This window comes from Schistocerca cancellata, chromosome 3 (assembly GCF_023864275.1).
Source record: "Schistocerca cancellata isolate TAMUIC-IGC-003103 chromosome 3, iqSchCanc2.1, whole genome shotgun sequence".
Lineage (NCBI taxonomy): Eukaryota > Metazoa > Arthropoda > Insecta > Orthoptera > Acrididae > Schistocerca > Schistocerca cancellata.
In genome coordinates, this window is record NC_064628.1 from 408,138,545 (window position 1) to 408,161,102 (window position 22,558).

Genomic DNA, 22,558 nt, shown 5'->3' on the forward strand with positions numbered 1-22,558 from the left:
AACTGTGCTAGGGAAGGCGAACGCTCGACTTCGATTTATTGATAGAATTTTAGGAAAGAGTGGTTCACCTGTAAAGGAGACCGCATGTAGGACGCTCATACGACCTATTCGTCTACATCTACATCTACATTTATACTCCGCAAGCCACCCAACGGTGTGCGGGGGAGGGCACTTTACGTGCCACTGTCATTACCTCCCTTTTCTGTTCCAGTCGCGTACGGCTTGCGGGAAGAACGACTGTCTGAAAGCCTCCGTGCGCGCTCGAATCTCTCTAGTTTTACATTCGTGATCTCCTCGGGAGGTATAAGTAGGGGGAAGCAATATATTCGATACCTCATTCAGAAACGCACCCTCTCGAAACCTAGACAGCAAGCTACACCGCGATGCAGAGCGCCTCTCTTGCAGATTCTGCCACTTGAGTTTGCTAAACATCTCCGTAACGCTATCACGGTTACCAAATGACCCTGTGAAGAAACGCGCCGCTCTTCTTTGGATGTTCTCTATCTCCTCCGTCAACCAGATCTGGTAAGGATCCCACACTGTTGAGCAATACTCAAGTATAGGTCGAACGAGTGTTTTGTGAACCACCTCCTTTGTTGATGGAGTACATTTTCTAAGGGCTCTCCCAATGAATCTCAACCTGGTACCCGCCTTACCAACAATTAATTTTATATGATCATTCCACTTCAAATCGTTCCGCATGCATACTCCCAGATATTTTACAGAAGTAACTGCTACCAGTGTTTGTTCCACTATCATATAATCATAAAATAAAGGATCCTTCTTTCTATGTATTCGCAATACATTACATTTGTGTATGTTAAGGGTCAGTTGCCACTCCCTGCACCAAGTGCCTCTCCGCAGGAGATCTTCCTGCATTTCGCTGCAATTTTCAAATGGTGCAACTTCTCTGTATACACAGCATCATCCGCGAAAAGCCGCATGGAACTTCCGACACTGTCTACTAGGTCATTTATATATATTGTGAAAAGCAATGGCCCCATAACACTCCCCTGTGGCACGCCAGAGGTTACTTTAACGTCTGTAGACGTCTCTCCATTGATAACAACATGCTGTGTTCTGTTTGCTAAAAACTCTTCAATCCAGCTACACAGCTGATCTGATTTTCCGCACGCTCTTACTTTGTTTATCAGGCGACAGTACGGAACTGTATCGAACGCTTACCGGAAGTCAAGGGAAATAGCGTCTACCTGGGAGCCTGTATCTAATATTTTCTGGGTCTCATGAACAAATAAAGCGAGTTGGGTCTCACACGATCGCTGTTTCCGGAATCGATGTTGATTCCTACAGAGTAGATTCTGGGTTTCCAAAAACGACATGATACTCGAGCAAAAAACACGTTCTAAAATTCTACAACAGATCGATGTAAGAGATATAGGCCTATAGTTTTGCGCATCTGCTCGACGACCCTTCTTGAAAACTGGAACAACCTGTGCTCTTTTCCAATAATTTGGAACCTTCCATTCCTCTAGAGACTTGAGGTACACGGCTGTTAGAAGGGGGGCAAGTTCTTTCGCGTACTCTGAATAGAATCGAATTGGTATTGCGTCAGGTCCAGTGGAATTTCCACTGTTGAGTGATTTCAGTTGCTTTCTTTTTCCTTGGACATTTATTTCGATTTTAGCCATTTTTTCGTTTGTGCGAGGATTTAGAGAAGGAACTGTAGTGCGGTCTTCCTCTGTGAAACAGCTTTGGAAAAAGGTGTTTACTATTTCAGCTTTACGGGTGTTATCCTCTGTTTCAATGCCATCATCATCCCGGAGTGTCTGGATATGCTGTTTCGAGCCACTTACTGATTTAACGGAAGACCAGAACTTCCTAGGATTTTCTGTCAAGTCGGTACATAGAATTTTACTTTCGAATTCACTGAACGCTTCACGCATAGCCCTCCTTATGCTAACTTTGACATCGTTTAGCTTCTTTTTGTCTGAGAAGTTTTGGCTGCGTTTAAACTTGGAGTGGAGCTCTCTTTGCTTTCGCAGTAGTTTCCTAACTTTGTTGTTGAACCACGGTGGGTTTTTCCCGTTCCTCACAGTTTTACTCGGCACGTACCTGTCTAAAACGCATTTTACGATTGCCTTAAACTTTTTCCATAAACACTGAACATTGTCAGTGTCGGAACAGAAATTTTCGTTTTGATCTGTTAGGTAGTCTGAAATCTGCCTTTTATTACTCTTGCTAAACCTTCCTCCCTTTTTTTATATTCCTATTAACTTCCATATTCAGAGATGCTGCAACGGCTTTATGATCACTGACTCCCTGTTCTACACTTACAGAGTCGAAAAGTTCGGGTCTGTTTATTATCAGTAGGTCCAAGATGCTATCTCCAGTGTTTGGGATCCATGACAGATCGGATTGAAGGAAGACATCGAAGCAATTCAGCGGCGGGCTGCTAGATCTGTTACCAGAGGTTGGAGCAACAAGTAAGTGCTACTGAGATGCTTCAGGAACTCAAATGGGGACACCTGGAGGGAAGGCGACGTTCTTTTCGAGAAAACTATTGGTGGGTTAAACAAAAGGTTTTGAACGCTAGGCATATTTTTTGATTTAACTAAGCCATTTGATTGTGTTGATCACAAAATATTGCTCCAGGAGCTGGACCATTACGGAATATGAGGAGTAGCCATAACTGGTTCACATCTTACTTTAACAACACACAGAAAAACGTCGTTAATCACAGTTTTGAAAATGGCTATGATGTGGGGTGTGAGTAGGGTAGGGTATGGTCAAATGTGGGATGCCCCAGGGATCAGTATTGGGGCCACTCCTGTTCCTTATTGATATAAATGATATGCCCTCCAGTATCACGAGTAACTCTAAAATATTTCTGTTCGCTGACGACACTAACTTGGTAGTAAAGGATGTTGTGTGCAACACTGGCTTGGTTTCAAATAGTGCAGTTCATTACTTAAGTTTATGGCTTGTAGAAAATAAACTAACGCTAAATCACAGAAAGAGACAGTTTTTACAGTTTCTAACACACAGTTCAAGTAAACCCAACGTCTTAATTCCACAGAATGGGCAAATGATTAGTGAAACTGAACAGTTCAAATTTCTAGGTGTTCAGATTCATAGTAAAGTATCGAGGAAAGCCCACATTCAGTATCTTGTTCAAAGACTTAATGCTGCCATTTTTACTATTCTAACGGTATCTGAAGTAAGTGATCGTTCGACATAAAACTTAGTCCACTTTGCTTATTTTCGTTCGCTTATGTCGTATGGTGTTATATTTGGGGGTAACTCTTCCCATTCTAAAAGGACATTTTTGGCTCAGTAACGGGCGGTTCGGGCAATAGGTGGTGTACGTTGACGAACCTCTTGTCGACCCCTCCTCATGAGTCTGGGTATTTTGACATTGGCCTCCCAATATATGTATATTCCTTACTGACATTTCTTGTTAACAATATTAGCTTACAATCAAGAATAAGCAGCTTTCACTGAGTTAATACTCGGTAGAAGTCAAACCTGCATTTCGATCTGACTTCCTTAACTCTTGTGCAGAAAGGTGTGCAGTATACTGCTGCATCCATTTTCAATAAGCTACCACAAGAATTAAAAAATCTCATCAGTGATCCACGCGCTTTCAAATCGAAACTGAAGAGTTTCCTCATGGGTCACTCCTTCTATTCTGTTGAGGAGTGCCTCGAAAACTTAAGGTGATTCTTATGTTATATTGTTGATGGCTTTTACTTAAACTCATGGCTTCACTTTTTAGGGATACAGCAACTCATAGTTCCAGAAAGGCAAGTAATCGGCCAGATTGCAATTAACGAGATAATTATTATCTCAGTGCCAGTAATCTCTACTGTGTCGGTGATATAAAATGTAAATCATAATGAAACATCAACACATCAGACTTACTGAACTCAGTCAGTTGGGAGAAACTTCTGGGATAATCGCATTCTGTTCTAATTAAGATACAATGAAGTTGTATAACGCAGTGCTCTTCATTTTCGTCTGTTAGAAAAAGTACCTGAAGCAAAGTTCGGAATACCATATGAAATGGTTACTATCCACCTGTATAACAAATGTTTGTAGCGAAAGTCACTAACTTTCAAGGTGATTAAGACAATTTGCGGAATTATAAAACCCAAACACGTCAACAAACCATAAAAAGATACTTTCTGTGTAAAAAAACAGAAATGCTGTTTATACTAGCAAAAAGCGTTGTCGGTTTTATACAATTGATGCAAATTTATGTTATAACATCGTTATTTGATGGAGCTCTACATCTGAAACTAGTAAGAGCATCTGACACAATTTTGTACGTATGTCAGATTAAATTCACTTGATAATTTTTAGCTCCAGTTAGTAAAAAGTGTACTGTTAACAATGGAGCAGTTGTTCAGAAGCCTTTATAAGAGCGAGAGTGGGCTCTCTACAGTAGCATTGTTCATTAGACGTTTTGTGACATACTACTTGTGTGACTTTTAGCAATAAAAATGCAATAAATAGTAAAAAGACGTGTCATTTATTTTATCGACGTAGGTAGTAGGGCAAGAAGGACACCAGGACAATTTGTTAGTTCAGGTTGTCTACGTCAGGGGCAGGTATACATTCAGGGGCAAACCTACTGTTCTCTTTTGATTGACAGGTCCTCAACCTATTGTTCCATTGCAGTGTACGGTATTCCGTTTAAACAATTTAGATAATGTGTGTAATATTGTTTATTTAAACAATTTATGGGGTAAAAGGCAGTGTTTGGAATATAGTTTAATTATTTATTTGTTTAAAGAATTTGGTGGGAAATCGATTGCAGTCCACGGGATATGGTTTATACAATTTCTGGTAGACAAGGCAATGTGTGGTATATTATTTAAATAAACAGTTTATGGGATACAAGGTGATGATTTATTTAGTTAAGGGATTTGTCGGGAAACTGGCAGTAGTGTATGGGATACTGTTTATTGAAACAATTTGCGGCTGACGACGCGGTATGGAATTTTTAGCAATTGTAGCGCTTTTTTATTTTGATAACGTATGGAAACGCTGAGGCGGTTTAGTTTATATTTGCTGCCGGAGTTAGGGACGTTAAGGCTCTTATTATTTTTATTTTTCTCACGTTTTGAAGCACTCTGGTGTCCAAGCACAGAGGGGAAAATCAAACAATTACATATCTAAAAGTTCATGACATAATTCGAAATCCATCGCCACTTTCTGCAGGCGGACAAATTCTTAGACTCTTAGCGACAAACTATTTTTCACAGATCAAGAAACATACAGCAGTCATATTACATTGATAGTTAAACCCTGCAAAAGTGGTGTACAGATAATAAATGGAATTAAGTGCAGTGTAGTGGCCACAGCTTTGGGTCTCCGGTGGGTGCATCTATCGTCACGGCGTCGCCACGAAGGTCAAAACCGCCCAATGTCCTAATTACAGATCATATTACCAAATACTACCGACCACAGACCACACACCGGCCTCCTTCGAGCTCGCGGCCCCAAAACAAAGCATCAGGTGGTGGCATTCTGATGATCGACAAATTCCAGACTCGCTTCCTATCTCCGTCTTTCTCAAGAGGCCACTACCTGTTTGTCTGTGTGAACCAATGGCTTGAAACATGCAGACAGAGGTTTTCATTTCTCAGAATACTGTGTTCCTTTTGGCATTTGACATATGGTCCATCTGATAGGAGTGACCTGGGAGGGATAGAATGCTCCCAGAACTGCGTGTGAAACACAACACACACGCGCCTTGGCCACCACCATCTCCACGCAGAGCTTCAGAAGGGGCATGCCATCTACAGCTCAGGTGGCAACCCGCTTTCTAGAAGTCACCGGCCTTGAAACAGATGTAGCGAACTGTGATAACCTGAGCCAGCTGCTGGGCTCAGCAGATCCTTCACTGGTTTGCTAAGCCACCAGCCACCACAGGAAATACGGCAACTATTTGTACACAGAAAAATAAACGAAGTAATATTTAATTCTATTTTATAGCCTGCAGCGACACCACTCAGGTTCCTCGGCCTTCATGCTGGCAAAACTGTAGGGCTACCAGCCTGGAAGTGACTGACCCCTACGCACCTGTCCAAACAATAAAGACATGTTGTTACTACAAAGCGCCACTTGTTTAAAACATCCCAATTAGTTAACACGTCCTGCCTGTTAATATTAAGTTTCCGCAGAGCACCTGGATCAAAAGGTACAACGTTTTCTATTTTCAGAAATCTACTGTTGTTGCTGAGGATAGTTTTGTCACATTTTAAATCTCCTCTTCGCATCACAGGATGCAGGCATTCTAATGTTGTAGCATTTTCAGAAAGACTGTCAAAAACACATTGTGTAATATTCAGGATTCTGCCGGACAATGTGTTGCAATTTGTTGTTCACTTCGTCAGACACTTAGCTATTACCTCGCTCCAACTCACTCTGCACATGTTGCACAACATCGAGGGCGTCATTCAACCGAGTACCAGCAGCTTTCAGTAGTATGATGGCTTTTGATACTATTGAAAAGTTGGCGTTGATTTATCCCAAGCGTCCAGGTAAGGTATCAAGGACCTCCTTCACACTTTTGACGGCACTTGGTTCATCACTAGCACTCTAACAAAAATTTTCTTTATACTGGGGTGGATGGTGCAATATTAAACCAAGAGCCCCATTGTGTAAGAAGAGGAGAGGCAGAAAGGCGGTTGCTCCTTTAATCTCTGTTCCAGTAGCTGAGCTTTCATATTGATATTCTTGCCACAGGAAATCTGCAAGTCCACATCAGCAATTTGATCGTACCTCTTCTCCAACTCTGTGTAACGTACGTGCAAAGCAAGTGACTTACACGTAGTGGAGTATAGAACCTGAAGCCCTTTGGTTGCTTTAGCAACGTATGAAGCACTGTCTGTCGGCAGCAAAAAATTGTCTCTGTTCTCTCCATCTGGCCGTAGTAGCTTCATAGATATGTCCAATAAAATAGTCATTGTCGAGTTGTTTGCTCTCTCAAGAGCTTCACACGTTAGGAGGAATACTTCTCCAAGCCTGCCACTTTCAGAACACCAACAACAACATATGCAACGTAACGCCCATCCACATCGGTGACTGATCACTTCCTCGTAGTAAATGGATACGTATTCTTCCGCAATGTCAATTCATCAGGAAATTAATATGTTGTGAACTCCTCCAAGAACTGTCAGAAGCGTGGAATCTTCAGCTGCTCCATTGGGATGCTGCGAAACACCACTGTCTCACATAAGCCCTTGAGCAATCATCATTGATAAAATCCACTACAGTTGAAAAAATTATTTGTTTGTAAAAAGAAAATCACAACGTGGTTTCTGGACTTATGTCCCATCTTCAGGTGAATTTTAAAATCTGAGTCCATAATGGATGCTAAAAAGGATAAACTAAATAATTTTTGGATAACGGATCTCAACATGTATTATGAATAATTGTTGTGTACGTCCCATCAAAACAAACGTTTGACTTGAGGAATGATTGCACAGTTGACGATGGTCCTGTCTGCACAAATAAAAGCGTCTAGTTGGCTGTCATTTTCAGCACTTCTCTTCACACAGTAGATGTATTTGGCACTGTTCCAGTGTCGCTGCACATTAAGCGTTTTTCTGCACTAACTTTAACTTCAAATAGTCCACAAAATAATATTCCCCGTCAGAGCTGAAGTACATCTCTCCAAAACCACAAACAAAATCTAACTCCTTCATACTGTTGGAGGCCTTTACTTACGGCGTATTGAACCGGACTGAGTTTGTGTTCAAACTGAATAGTGCGACCATGCGTGCGATATCGCGCGTCAGAAACCGCGTGTACTGTCTTCGAGAGCGTTTTGTCGACCGTATACAACAGTGTCTTCCTTCAGCGTCCCGGCTAGTATGTTAAGCTGCTTGTTTACTATACTCCTAATAAAGTTTTGGGTTGCGTTTATTTGTAGAAACATCAACTAAAAAAGCGAGAGGTAAGCAACACTGTCATATTTTTATGATACGACAAATATATACATCTTTGGCTGAAGTTGGTTGAAATGTGACTTGTGCGGCACCGCGACAAGTAAGGTCGCTGACCAGCGATTCCGCTTTGTGAATATCGAATACCTTTTTCAAACAGTCTTGTTTGCTAAACAATGATTATGTAATAACACGTTTCTCACATTTGGGGAATCGCCAGATTATTTAGTAATTTTGTAAACAGACATGCATCAAAAAACGTGCGAACTATGGAGAGACCCTCAAACACACCAGCATCAACACACACGAAGTTAATAAACAGGACCACGCCTACAGATCTTTCCAAATGTGGCGACATTTCTATACGCAGCAGTAAATTCCTCATATATATACATGGTGGTCCATTGATCGTGACCGGGCCAAATATCTCACGAAATAAGCGTCAAACGAAAAAACTACAAAGAACGAAACTTGTATAGCTTGAAGGGGGAAACCAGGTGACGCTATGGTTGGCAAGCTAGATGGCGCTACCGTAGGTGAAAAAGATATCAACTGCGTGTTTTTAAATAGGAACCCCCATTTTTATTACATATTCGTGTAATACGTAAAGAAATACGAATGTTTTAGTTGGAGCACTTTTTTCGCTTTGTGATAGATGGCGCTGTAATAGTCACAAAGATATGAGTCACAATTTTAGACGAACAGTTGGTAACAGGTAGGTTTTTTAAATTAAAGTACAGAACGTAGGTATGTTTGAACATTTTATTTTGGTTGTTCCAATGTGATTCATGTACATTTGTGAACTTATCATTTCTAAGAAAGCATGCTGTTACGGGGTGATTACCTGTAAATACCACATTAATGCAATAAATGCTCAAAATGATGTCCGTCAACCTCAATGCATTTGGCAATACGTGTAACGACATTCCTCTCAACAGCGAGTAGTTCGCCTTCCGTAATGTTCGCGCATGCATTGACAATGCGCTGACACATACTGTCAGGCGTTGTCGGTGGGTCACGATAGCAAATATCCTTCAACTTTCCCCACAGGAAGAAATCCGGGGCGTCAGATCCGGCGAACGTGCGGGCCGTGCTTCGATCACCAATCCACCTGTCTTGAAATATACTATCCAATACCGCTTCAACCTCACGCGAGCTATGTGCCGGACATCCATCATGTTGGAAGTACATCACTATTCTGTCATGCAGTGAAACATCTTGTAGTAACATCAGTAGAACATTACGTAGAAAATCAGCATACATTGCACCTTTTAGATTGCTATAGATAAAATGGGGGCCACCCGCCAAGGTCTCTGACTTGTCGCAGCCATCTTGGATTTTCGTGCATAGAAATATGGTATGGGTGCAATCGATGTTGATGTAGCATTCTGAACACCAAAGTTTCTGAGATTCCCGATTCTCGGGCAATTTGTCTGCTACTGATGTGCGGATTAGCGGCGACAGCAGCTAAAACATCTACTTGGGCATCAAAATTGGTTGCAGGTCGTGGTTTACGTTTCATATGAGGGTTAACACTTCCTGTTTCCTAAAATAACGTAATTATCTGGCGAACGGTCCGGACACTTGGATGATGTCGTCCAGGACACCGAGCAGCACACATAGCACACGTCCGTTGGGCATTTTCATCGCAATAGCCATACATCAATACGATATCGAGCTTTTCCACAATTGGTAAACGGTCCAATTTAACACGGGTACTGTATCACGAAGCAAATACCGTCCGCACTGGCGGAATGTTACGTGATACCACGTACTTACACGTTTGTGATTATTACAGCGCCATCTATCACAAATTGAAAAAAGTGGTCCAACTAAAACATTCGTATTTCTTTACTTATTACACGAATATGTAATAAAAATGGGGGTTCCTATTTTAAAAAATATCCGCTTGACCTAAGGCAGCGCCATCTAACGGATCAACCATAACGCCATCTGGTTTCCCCCTCTAAGCCAGACGAGTTTCGTTCATTGTAGTTCCTTCGTTTGATGCTTATTTCATGAGATATTTGGCCCGGTCACTATCAATGAACCACTGTGTGTGTGTTGACACGTCTGTTTTGAGAAACTACTGCTTTGTTTACATGATGCCACTTTTTTACAGATTTGTAAGCATGGTCCAATTTCTGCGCCTCTACGTCTGATTAAAGTGATTAAGTTAGTTTAAGGTAGGAGTTTTGCAATAATGAAGTTACTTAAAATTTTCAGGAATAATGGGGACCAGAAGTCGTGTGAGTGTTACATTCTGCTGCACCGGTCAGTGGTACGGTACCGTGACGGAAACTGGTCGCCGGAGGGTCGAGTTCATCACCGACATAGGAGGATATGACAAGAAGCAGCTGGCCCTAGAGTCAACTTCGACTACAGTAATCGGATCAGTTACGCCAGCTAAGCAACACCAGCGTATTCCACCTACCTACTGGGAGAAAGAAGCGCAAACACCAGTGGCAGGAAGCCGTATTTAAGGACCGGCAGCCAACTCATCACCATCGATTGTCGTGAGGCGTTGGAATGACACAGTGCCTCCACCAGTTCAGAGACGTCACTGGCATCACGTCAGACAGCAAGTGTATGAGCAATACTGCAACGACCCCACTCAATATGTTACCTTACAGTAATCAGAGAATCAAGTACGAATGACATGAATGCCATTGGTCCTACTCCTAGACTACCCCTAGGCTAGGCTGGTGTAGTATTCATGGTGGCAAGGAGTGGATTTGCTGTATGGCATCAGTTGTAAAAACGGAATCAGTCACCTCATTACAAGTTGTCAGCAATCTTCAGTTTTGATGCATTAGCTTAATCAAATTGTTTCAGTGTCATAACTGGTTCGTCAAAACCAAGAAAGGTTGTTGTTGTATCCGGAGTGCTTCTTACATAATGTCAGGATAGTAATGGAGACACGTCGGTTTGCAGTAGTCTTACACTTTCCAGCTGGGCTCACTTACACTCACATACAGAAGTGTTGATGTCGCACTCTTGGTGACCGACTAACCAAGTAAAAATGTTTACACCAAGTGGCTCGCTGGTGCCGATACTTCCGTTCGCATAATGAATGACAGGATGTAAGTACTTAACGAAAATTTTCTCTCAGCTTTCCCCATACTATATTGCTGCGGAACAATTACTGGAGGAATGAAAGGACAGACAAAGAAACTACTGTATGTTAAAAAAAATATTATATGAAACAATACCTTTGGTGTAATATTCAAGTGACTCCAAGATCAAATATAAGCATTATTTACGTGATAATACAGATTACTGTGTTCATCCCCGATTATAATAATTTCACGGTCGCTGGGCACAAGGCTTCCTCACTGAATCTAGCCTTATCTTTCACTGTGAGAATTTTGTAAAGTTATGTCGGTAAGTGAAAGAAAATTCTCGAAAAATTTGTTCATTATCTGAAAACTACCTTGAGCAGTTAAACTGAGAACCGACTCGTGGCGATAACATATTAGACCTTCTGGTGACAAACAGACCCGAACTATTTGAAACAGTTAACGCAGAACAGGGGATCAGCGATCGTAAAGCGGTTACTGCATCGATGATTTCAGCCGTAAATAGAAATATTAAAAAAGGTAGCAAGATTTTTCTGTTTAGCAAAAGTGACAAAAAGCAGATTGCAGAGTACCTGACGGCTCAACACAAAAGTTTTGTCTCAAGTACAGATAGTGTTGAGGATCAGTGGACAAAGTTCAAAACCATCGTACAACATGCGTTAGATGAGTATGTGCCAAACAAGATCGTAAGAGATGGAAAAGAGCCACCGTGGTACAACAACTGAGTTAGAAAACTGCTGCGGAAGCAAAGGGAACTTCATAGAAAACATAAACATATCCAAAGCCTTGCAGACAAACAAAAATTACGCAAAGCGAAATGTAGTGTGAGGAGGGCTATGCGAGAGGCGTTCAATGAATTCTAAAGTAAAGTTCTATGTACTGACTTGGCAGAAAATCCTAAGAAATTTTGGTCTTATGTCAAAGCGGTAGGTGGATCAAAACAAACTGTCCAGACACTCTGTGACCAAAATGGTACTGAAACACAGGATGACAGAATAAAGGCCAAGGCCGAAATACTAAATGTCTTTTTCCAAAGCTGTTTCACAGAGGAAGACTGCACTGTAATTCCTTCTCTAGATTGTCGCACAGATGACAAAATGGTAGATATCGAAATAGACGACAGAGGGATAGAGAAACAATTAAAATCGCTCAAAAGAGGAAAGGCCGCTGGACCTGATGGGATACCAGTTCGATTTTACACATAGTACGCGAAGGAACTTGCGCCCCTTCTTGCAGCGGTGTACCGTAGGTCTCTAGAAGAGCGTAGCGTTCCAAAGGATTGGAAAAGGGCACAGGTCATCCCCGTTTTCAAGAAGGGACGTCGAACAGATATGCATAACTATAGACCTATATCTCTAACGTCGATCAGTTGCAGAATTTTGGAACACGTATTATGTTCGAGTATAACGACTTTTCCGGAGACTAGAAATCTACTCTGTAGGAATCAGCATGGGTTTCGAAAAAGACGGTCGTGTGAAACCCTGCTCGCACTAGTCGTCCACGAGACTCAGAGGGCTATAGACACGGGTTCACAGGTAGATGCCGTGTTTCTTGACTTCCGCAAGGCGTTCGATACAGTTCCCCACAGTCGTTTAATGAGCAAAGTAAGAGCATATGGACTATCAGAACAATTGTGTGATTGGATTGAAGAGTTCCTAGATAACAGTACGCAGCATGTCATTCTCAATGGAGAGAAGTCTTGCGAAGTAAGAGTGATTTGAGGTGTGCCGCAGGGGAGTGTCATAGGACCTTTGCTATTCACAATATACATAAATGGCCTTGTGGATGACATCGGAAGTTCACTGAGGCTTTTTGCAGATGATGCTGTGGTGTATCGAGAGGTTGTAACAATGGAAAATTGTACTGAAATGCAAGAGGATCTGCAGCGAATTGACGCATGGTGCAGGGAATGGCAATTGAATCTCAATGTAGACAAGTGTAATGTGCTGCGAATACATAGAAAGATAGATCCCTTATCATTTAGCTACAAAATAGCAGGTCAGCAACTGGAAGCAGTTAATTCCATAAATTATCTGGGAGTACGCATTAGGAGTGATTTAAAATGGAATGATCATATAAAGTTGATCGTTGGTAAAGCAGATGCCAGGCTGAGATTCATTGGAAGAATCCTAAGGAAATGCAATCCGAAAACAAAGGAAGAAGGTTACAGTACGCTTGTTCACCCACTGCTTGAATACTGCTCGGCAGTGTGGGATCCGTACCAGATAGGATTGATATAAGAGATGGAGAAGATCCAACGGAGAGCAGCGTGCTTCGTTACAGGATCATTTAGTTATCACGAAAGCGTTACGGAGATGATAGATAAACTCCAGTGGAAGACTCTGCAGGAGAGACGCTCAGTAGCTCGGTACGGGATTTTGTTAAAGTTTCGAGAACATACCTTCACCGAAGAGTCAAGCAGTATATTGCTCCCTCCTACGTATATCTCGCGAAGAGACCATGAGAATAAAATCAGAGAGATTAGAGCCCACACAGAATCATACCGACAATCCTTCTTTCACGAACAAAATGAGACTGGAATAGAAGGAAGAACCGATAGAGGTACTCAAGGTACTCTCCGCCACACACCGTCAAGGAGCTTGCGGAGTATGGATGTAGATGTAGATGTATTTAAAAGCCTTAAGTAATTTTTCCCTAATTTTACTTTTTAGGTTCTGAACTGTAGATAAATTGAAAACTACTAATGCAGCTTGCCTTAAAGTCACAGAAGTGGTATTCAGGAAAAAAGATTTGAAGCCAAACCTGATTTACATAAAATCCAATTTTGCGCATTTTACTGCTGCATCGATGAAGTTGGCAGCCACATGTAACTGTTGGAATCTCTGACTGTTATTGAAGAATCTGAAAAATCTTTGGAATCATGCTACAGAGAAGTGCATGTTGCAGCAAAATACGAATAAAGTTATCGGGAGACATCCTGTTTCGAGTTTATAGAGGTGACACAAAAAATTGCAAAAATATAAAAGACTTTCCACATAATCTGACTTTGTCCAAACTTTCTTCACTTACGTATGTATGCACGTCATTTCTCGTGGCGTAGAATATTTATTTACTATGTACACAACTGTCGTATCTGATAAACGCATGAGCTAAAGTAAAGAAAATTTGGGGAAACTGGTTATTGTGCACAGCTCTAGAAGAATTGCTCAGTTTTATTGTTTTGTTGCCTCACTGAGCGTGTTTAGTAACATGATACTGCATGAATGCAAAACTATTTTGCGATTAAGTAGTGCATGAAAATCTGGGCTCTAATTATTAATGTTAGTTTGGTTTTGTGAATTTCAAGGGTGATGTGACTGTTTAGGTTTTCTCTACATACAAACTTCTTTTTTAAAAATCTTACCTAGTTAGTGCACGAAAAACGGAACCCTAGCAATACTTCTTGTTTGATTTTTCGAATTTGTAGAATGACTTGATTGTTTAGGATTTGTTCCATAAGCACTCCTTTTCTAAAATTAAAAGTAAATCTATTTTTTGTATCTCCTTAGGTCTTACTTCTCCCTTTTTTACGAGTGCACAGCGCCATTCTTTGGGGATTTTCTCAGTTTGCGAGTTGTCCTGCAATATTTGTTGAGTGGTTTGGACCACGACATCACCATCTATCTGAACATGTCCGAATTTATTTCGGCTTCTCCTGGTGCCTTGTTAGTCGACTATCTGATTGTATGTTTGACTTTTTCCTGTGTGAACAGTGCTAAGACGTGATACGCATACATTTGCACAGATTTATTAAAAGTTTGTTGATACGTTGCGGTTTCACAGTTTGGTCAGTTCTGGAATTAATTAGCAAGGACCTAATAAGTTTATATATTTGTTTCACTGTGTTATCTGTACTTGTTGATATCAACCATTCTGGCTTCTCTTTTGTGGCTTTCTAATATCAAATCACCTCCTTTGTCTGTGGATGTGGATGTGGAAAGGTCAACAGCCTGTACTCGACTCACGCAGGACTTTCTGCAGGTGCATTACTATTACCCTTTTATCTTGGTGTGTGATGGAAATATGCTTGATGTTTCAGAAAAAATAGCTTCATAGAGGGTAACTAGAATCACTTCACTTGTGACTTAGTGGCAGTAGAAACTCTAATGCTCGTAATTTAATTAATTTTGTCCCAGTAGTTGACACAGGCAGTCCGCTGACTTCCGAGATTTCGCGTGGACTTCAAATCCAACAACTTGCGAACAGGACCTAGACTTGCCATACACCGAGAAATCGGCCAGTGGAATCATTTCATTTCATTTATCACATATTTAAAAACCTGCTGCCTATTTTAGAAAGCAGGTCGTACATTTTATAATTTTACGTGTTACAGTATATGGTTCCATATTTATAACAAAATTTGTATTGAGTACTAAAGCAAGGGTATCAATAACTAGTTAATACTGGTATAAAATGGACGTAATTTGAGCAAAAGAAAACATAAACAATCTGAAATTTCCTCTCAGATTAAAACTGTGAGAGTCCAACTCGGGACCTACGCCTCTACGCTAGCAAGGCTCACGACCTCGTCTCTTACCTTCCAAGCTTCACAGAAGCTCTTCTGCAGACCTTGCAGAACTAGCACTCCTTGAGGAAAGGATTTGCGGAGACACTGATTATCCACAGCCTGGGGTGTGTTTCCAGAATGAAATTTTCATTCAAGAAACAATTTGATTATTTAAGAAGAAGCTAATAGATTGAGGAGAGGTTTTTAACAGAAGAGGGTGTCCCACTATCTGGTTGTTCCAGGTAGGAGGGCATTGGAACAACTTTTAACCAGTCCCAGATGGAGCAGCAAATTGCTTAGATCTAAATACACATTGTATTTCATTATGTTATTCACAGTTTTTCATTATATAGATAATAAATTAGTATATATTTCTCACATTAATTTTACTATTATAGTGCAATTTCTAGTAATGCATTAGGGAAAATTATCTGTTACGGGAAATTTACAGCTTAGATGGAATTTGACAATAGTATTATACTCTAGAATAATTAGTGGCAGTGACATGCCTTTCCTATGGGAGGGGTGCCTCGGGAGTTCATCGAGCCTTGTCTTCATCGGAAGTTTTAGCTCAGAATATTTCCGTAATGTAAGCAGTTATTAAATTAAACTTAGCTATTATTTATATGTTACTTATCTATAGTTACACTCCTTATACATTTTATATCGTTGGCTAATGATCTATACATACTTTTCTTTCTTCATTGTTCTATTATTTACTGTTACATTGTTCTGCGTATCCATATCGTCTTGCTCTGAGTTTGTGAGACACCTGTGTCAGTGGCTGTGTTGTGGTCAGAATCGTTCCATGTGTTGTGTTCTCTTGTAAGGCGATTCCCTATTCTCCATGTCATGTAAGGTTGTACCTGTCTACATGCTGTATGGAGTGCTTGTGAATTTTTCTTTGCGATGGTGATTAGTTCTAACTATTCATCCTGCAGTGTTATCCTTTGTCATATGCCATTGTCGTGATGTTGTGGTCGTATGTATCTAAATATGTTGCAATGTTTTTTGATGTGTTCCACTGAGCCACTCCTCAACATGTATGTATGTCTGCCCCACTTAGTCCGAAACGATGGAGATATTGTGGGTACATTCCATGCCCTGTATTAAAGTGGACCATAACACGCTTCGAATCTATGCATTTAATCCTCATTCGTTCTTGGATGTTCAGGAAGAATGTGTGGCCGCGCGGGATTAGCCGAGCGGTCAGGGGCGCTGCAGTCATGGACTGTGCGGCTGGTCCCGGCGGAGATTCGAGTCCTCCCTCGGGCATGGGTGTGTGTGTTTGTCCTTGGGATAATTTAGGTAAAATAGTGTGTAAGCTTAGGGACTGATGACCTTAGCAGTTAATTCCCATAAGATTTTACACACATTGGAACATTTTGAAGAATGTGTGTACTCTGCGCTCCTAGTCTGTTATGCCCCATTCGGTCTCCCAGGTGTCATTTCGCCATCCATTAAGTTGTTTCTCGTCAGTTATTTGTTGACTTGTAATTTCCTGTTCTTCGTCTTGTCGTTCATTTTTCATACAGTATGCTGCAAGTCTGAAACCTGCGGTAATGTCTATTGGGAACACACCCAGGACGACGGATAATGCCTCTGTAGATAGTGTTCCAAACACTCTTCATATTCTTAAAAGGATGCTTCTCTGTCCATGTCGTACTATGGGTTTGTGTGATGTGAGGCAGCGACGATGGGCCCATGTGCTGGCTCCAAAGCTCAGAATGAAGTGAAACAAGGAGATATGGTACGTTCGTAGCATCTGTAATGGTAGTCTAAACTGTGCACTCTTTGAGTCCGGCTATTTTATGCATCAGTTTGGTCGCTTTGTCAGTCCAGAGTTTTTCGTTGTCTTTAAATGAAACTTTTACATCTACATATACTCTGAGGTATCCTGTCGTAAGTTTTCGTTCTATGATGGCATTGTCGAGTCTGATTGTTAGGTTTCATTTTAATGCTCCCTTTAGCAGTAGGAGTACAATTTTGTTGGCTGCTATTTGAAGTTTGTTGTTGTTGCGCCAGTTATTTACTTTTTCGAGTACCTTTGTTGCCTTTAGTTCAAGATTTGCTCTTGAGTTGGCCGATGTAATTACCAGTAAGTTGTCTCCCTGTAAAAAACTTCTGTCACTCTGTTGTTCTCATCGAGAGTGTTTACAAGAGGCTCTATAGCGATGTGATAGAATATGGGACCTGTGGGCAGCCTCTTGTAATTATTTTGACGACCCCCTAACGACCTGCAGGCTAGTCTGTAACTCTATTGTTGAAATAGTCTAGGAGACTGTAATATAACGATATGGGTACCTGCTTTTCCCCTGAATGTTGCAAATCATACAGGCCACCACAGGTCATCAATGATGCCGGCTATATCGATTAGCACTGCAACTACATATTCGTCTTGTGTCGTTTGTATTATCTGCGATGCGTTGTCATTCCCATGACCTATAGATTTCTGTGGTCTAAACCTGAACTGGTGGGGGCTAAGGCCGAAGAGCTGTCTGTGCGACTAAAGTCTCTCCTGAAACTTAGCCAATGTGTGTATCAAGCAAATTGGTCTGTATGTCTTTGGATTCGTCAGGTCTCTGTTCTCAGGCTTCTTGACAATTACTGCATCTGTCGATTTACATATTGTGAGTATCTTGGGCAGCTGTAAGGCGTCGTTCAATAATTTATTCAGAAATGGTGTGATCTGCGGTGCCATTTTCCTACTGCGTTCTGGGTGAATTACACTGAGGCCTGGGGCTTTTTGGGTTTGAGTTTGTTAATTATCTGGCACCTTTCTCCTGAGCGAAGGGGATGACTACATTGCCAGTAATGTAGTTAATTTCTATTAGTCGGCCGAGACTGATATATTGGTGTTCGCCCTGAGTTGGGCCATCGTCAGGGAGAAGCTTTCGTAGAAGGCATTCTGCAGAACTTCTCCAGCCTCGCGTAGTAGAGCAGTCTGGGCATCTCTGTGTGAAACGTACAAGTGGTGATTTTAGTTTGTATAGTTCTCCCCATGTATTATTTTCCAACTGAGACCGCACAAACTTGCCCCAGTGGTCCTGTCTTGTCTAGATAAGTTCGGTTTTATACCTGTTCTAAACGTCGCGATAGATTTGAAGTCTAATTTCCCGTTCTTGTGCCGTTTTTGATAGTATTGTCTTTTGTCTTGCGAGTCTTTCTGGAACGTAGCCAATGTTGTGGACCATGGTATTACCTGTTCGCGTTTATCATTTTCTGCTGGTATGATAGCTGATTGGACTTTTTGTAATTTGTGTGTCAGTGTGTCAATTCTGCAATCAGTACTGCCGTGTGGGGTGGAGATGTGTGTATTATCGATCTCCTTTCTCACAGTTTGCCAGTTTGCCTTGTGGTAGCAGCAACTGTGGATACTGTGTTGCATGTGTTTGTGTCAGTAGTGGTTTGCTATGTTTGTGACTATTACATTGTGATCACTATGTATGACTTTGTCAAAGGCATGCCAATTTACAATATGTGTGACTGATTTTTCATTTGCGAGACTAATGTACATCTCACTGATTCCTGTGCTTATACACAGATGGTCGGTCTGCCCTCTGGCGTCCGTGGAAGCTGACTGAAGGGAGTGTGGAGGCGAGGCAGGGCTGGACCCAGTGGGCCGTACGTGCCGGGTTTTTCCCAGCATGCCCATGTAGTCATAGGTGAGGCAGCTGAAGAAGAAAGAATTGCGGCTACGTTGTATCAGGTAAAAGATGGATAATATATTCTCAGGGAAACTGCGTTACAGACCTTATAAATGACAAACTATAAAACAGATACACAATAAAAATCAAGGTGATGAGAAAATCTCAGTGCAATATTTAAAATAATTCTACAATTGTTTTTAGTAATGAATATTACATTTGGCAACAGAAATTAATAAAATTAAAATCACTGGGCTGATCACATCAAATAAAAAAGTAAATGAAAGCTGACCACATCAACTATAACAGCATACACCACATTTATAACTCTGCATGTATGTCAAAACTTACAGACGATTTTATAAAATACAGACATGCAAGTCTGTCACAGCCGTAAATCCTCCACAGGCTACACGTAGTATGAAGGCAGAATGGGCTACATGGTTCCTCGCCTAATTAAGTGGTCCAAATGGCTCTGAGCACTATGGGACTTAACATCTGACGTCATCAGTCCCCTACACTTAGAACTACTTAAACCTAAGTAACCTAAGGCCATCACACACATCCATGCCTGAGGCAGGATTCGAACCTGCGACCGTAGCAGCTGCGCAGTTCCGGACTGAAGCTCCTAGAACCGCTCGGCCACAGCGGCCGGCCCTCACATAATCATCTTAGCTAGTGACTACCTACAGTTAACTATCAATAATACTTTAAGTGATTGTATATGTAAGTGTCCATTAATAACAGTGTAATAGACTATTATTGAAGTGTAAATTACCTTCGGTTTTAATAGTGGTCGTTGTTTCAATGTTTAACGCGGATTCAATACCATGTGATGTCACTGTAAATACTTAAGGGCTGCCAGTGATTTGCATGGGGGTCTTTCGTCTTTGGCTTTCAGTCTTCTGTCTGGAGAGGCTATAATCTTTTGCGAGTAGTATTGTGACAACATGTGTGCCGAGTGGCAGTGGAAATAGTGTCGGTGGGGAGACTGCTACGCTAATAATACACTTTAATTTTCCTTTGATGCTGAAATAGAATAATTTCATGAGTGCAAACTCCACTTTTTTTTTTTTTACTGGACTTTGGGTATCACTGGCCTGATTTCATTCAGCAGGTCCTATAGTTCGTCCTAATATTTATCGAGAACAGCGATGTTATCGTCAAATCTTATCACTCACAGCCCCTTAACGTCTCTTTTATTCCCGACGTTCCTCCTCCACTGGACAGGTTGAAAAGTGGTGGAGATAACTGCAGCCTTGTCTTACGTCCTCTTTATTCTGAACTGCCACAAGGACTTCATCTTTATTTGTGTCACTTGATACAGCTGAGTAATAACTATTTTGTATCAGTTAATATTGAGACTCGTGTGTAATTTACTTATGCCAGTTTCTACAGTGATTATTTACGATAATTAATTTTAGTTTTATGTGATGACTAGCTGAATACCCAGCTTTTCGCGAGTAAGTATTTATTCGAATCTTCTGTTAGTCCGTCTTCTCCTTAGCCCTCTCTCTGCTCACCTCCTCCTCCCACTTCACTTACCATCTTCTCTCACATCTCTGTCCACCTCCTCCAACCCCACTCTTAGCCCATGGTGCCCATACCCAGGGGAAAGGAGAGGCCGCAGGAGTCAATCCCTAGCTCTCAAGGAAAGGAAAAATGTGGAATCAAGGATTTGTCTTTCAGGAAAGTGATTTAAATGTCGGTATTAAGTACGTTTTTGACAAGATCGGAATTAGTCATTTACAAGTCGCTATCCGTATTTCAAAGATAAGAACTCATTACACCCTGGGTCTACCTCCTCCACTACAAACTGTCATAAGGACGCCCTGGCCTCTTTCTCTCTGCCCATCTGCTCCTCAGCTGTCTCTCTGTGTATCTGCTCCTTGCCCCTCTGTCCACCTCATCAAACCTCTATCTCTCCCTGCCCTCTCTACCTCCTCCTCACTCCTCTAAGCCATTTCGTCTTCCTCCCTCTCTCTGTCGATCTCTTGCCTCCCCCTCTTCTCTCTGTCCATCTCCTCCATCCCTCTCTCTACGTCCATCTCCTCCTTTCCCCCCTCCCTCCACTTCCCCCTCCCTTCTCTCTGACGATATCCTCCTCCCCTAAGATGTGTCTATCTCCTCCTTCCCCCTTTCTGTTCGTCCATATCCTCCTCTCCCCTTCACTCACCCCATTCTAACCCTCACCCCAAAAGGAGGTTGCTGGTTTTTACACTCACTGTATTTCTTTGCAGATATTAAGCAATATGTGTACCATCTTTATTTGAAACTGCTCCTGGGGTTTAGGAGGAGTTTTGTACCCATGGCAAAGCCCGCATAAGCATATTTATACACTCCTGGAAATGGAAAAAAGAACACATTGACACCGGTGTGTCAGACCCACCATACTTGCTCCGGACACTGCGAGAGGGCTGTACAAGCAATGATCACACGCACGGCACAGCGGACACACCAAGAACCGCAGTGTTGGCCGTCGAATGGCGCTAGCTGCGCAGCATTTGTGCACCGCCGCCGTCAGTGTCAGCCAGTTTGCCGTGGCATACGGAGCTCCATCGCAGTCTTTAACACTGGTAGCATGCCGCGACAGCGTGGACGTGAACCGTATGTGCAGTTGACGGACTTTGAGCGAGGGCGTCTAGTGGGCATGCGGGAGGCCGGGTGGACGTACCGCCGAATTGCTCAACACGTGGGGCGTGAGGTCTCCACAGTACATCGATGTTGTCGGCAGTGGTCGGCGGAAGGTGCACGTGCCCGTCGACCTGGGACCGGACCGCAGCGACGCACGGATGCACGCCAAGACCGTAGGATCCTACGCAGTGCCGTAGGGGACCGCACCGCCACTTCCCAGCAAATTAGGGACACTGTTGCTCCTGGGGTATCGGTGAGGACCATTCGCAACCGTCTCCATGAAGCTGGGCTACGGTCCCGCACACCGTTAGGCCGTCTTCCGCTCACGCCCCAACATCGTGCAGCCCGCCTACAGTGGTGTCGCGACAGGCGTGAATGGAGGGACGAATGGAGACGTGTCGTCTTCAGCGATGAGAGTCGCTTCTGCCTTGGTGCCAATGATGGTCGTATGCGTGTTTGGCGCCGTGCAGGTGAGCGCCACAATCAGGACTGCATACGACCGAGGCACACAGGGCCAACACCCGGCATCATGGTGTGGGGAGCGATCTCCTACACTGGCCGTACACCACTGGTGATCGTCGAGGGGACACTGAATAGTGCACGGTACATCCAAACCATCATCGAACCCATCGTTCTACCACTCCTAGACCGGCAAGGGAACTTGCTGTTCCAACAGGACAATGCACGTCCGCATGTATCCCGTGCCACCCAACGTGCTCTAGAAGGTGTAAGTCAACTACCCTGGCCAGCAAGATCTCCGGATCTGTCCCCCAT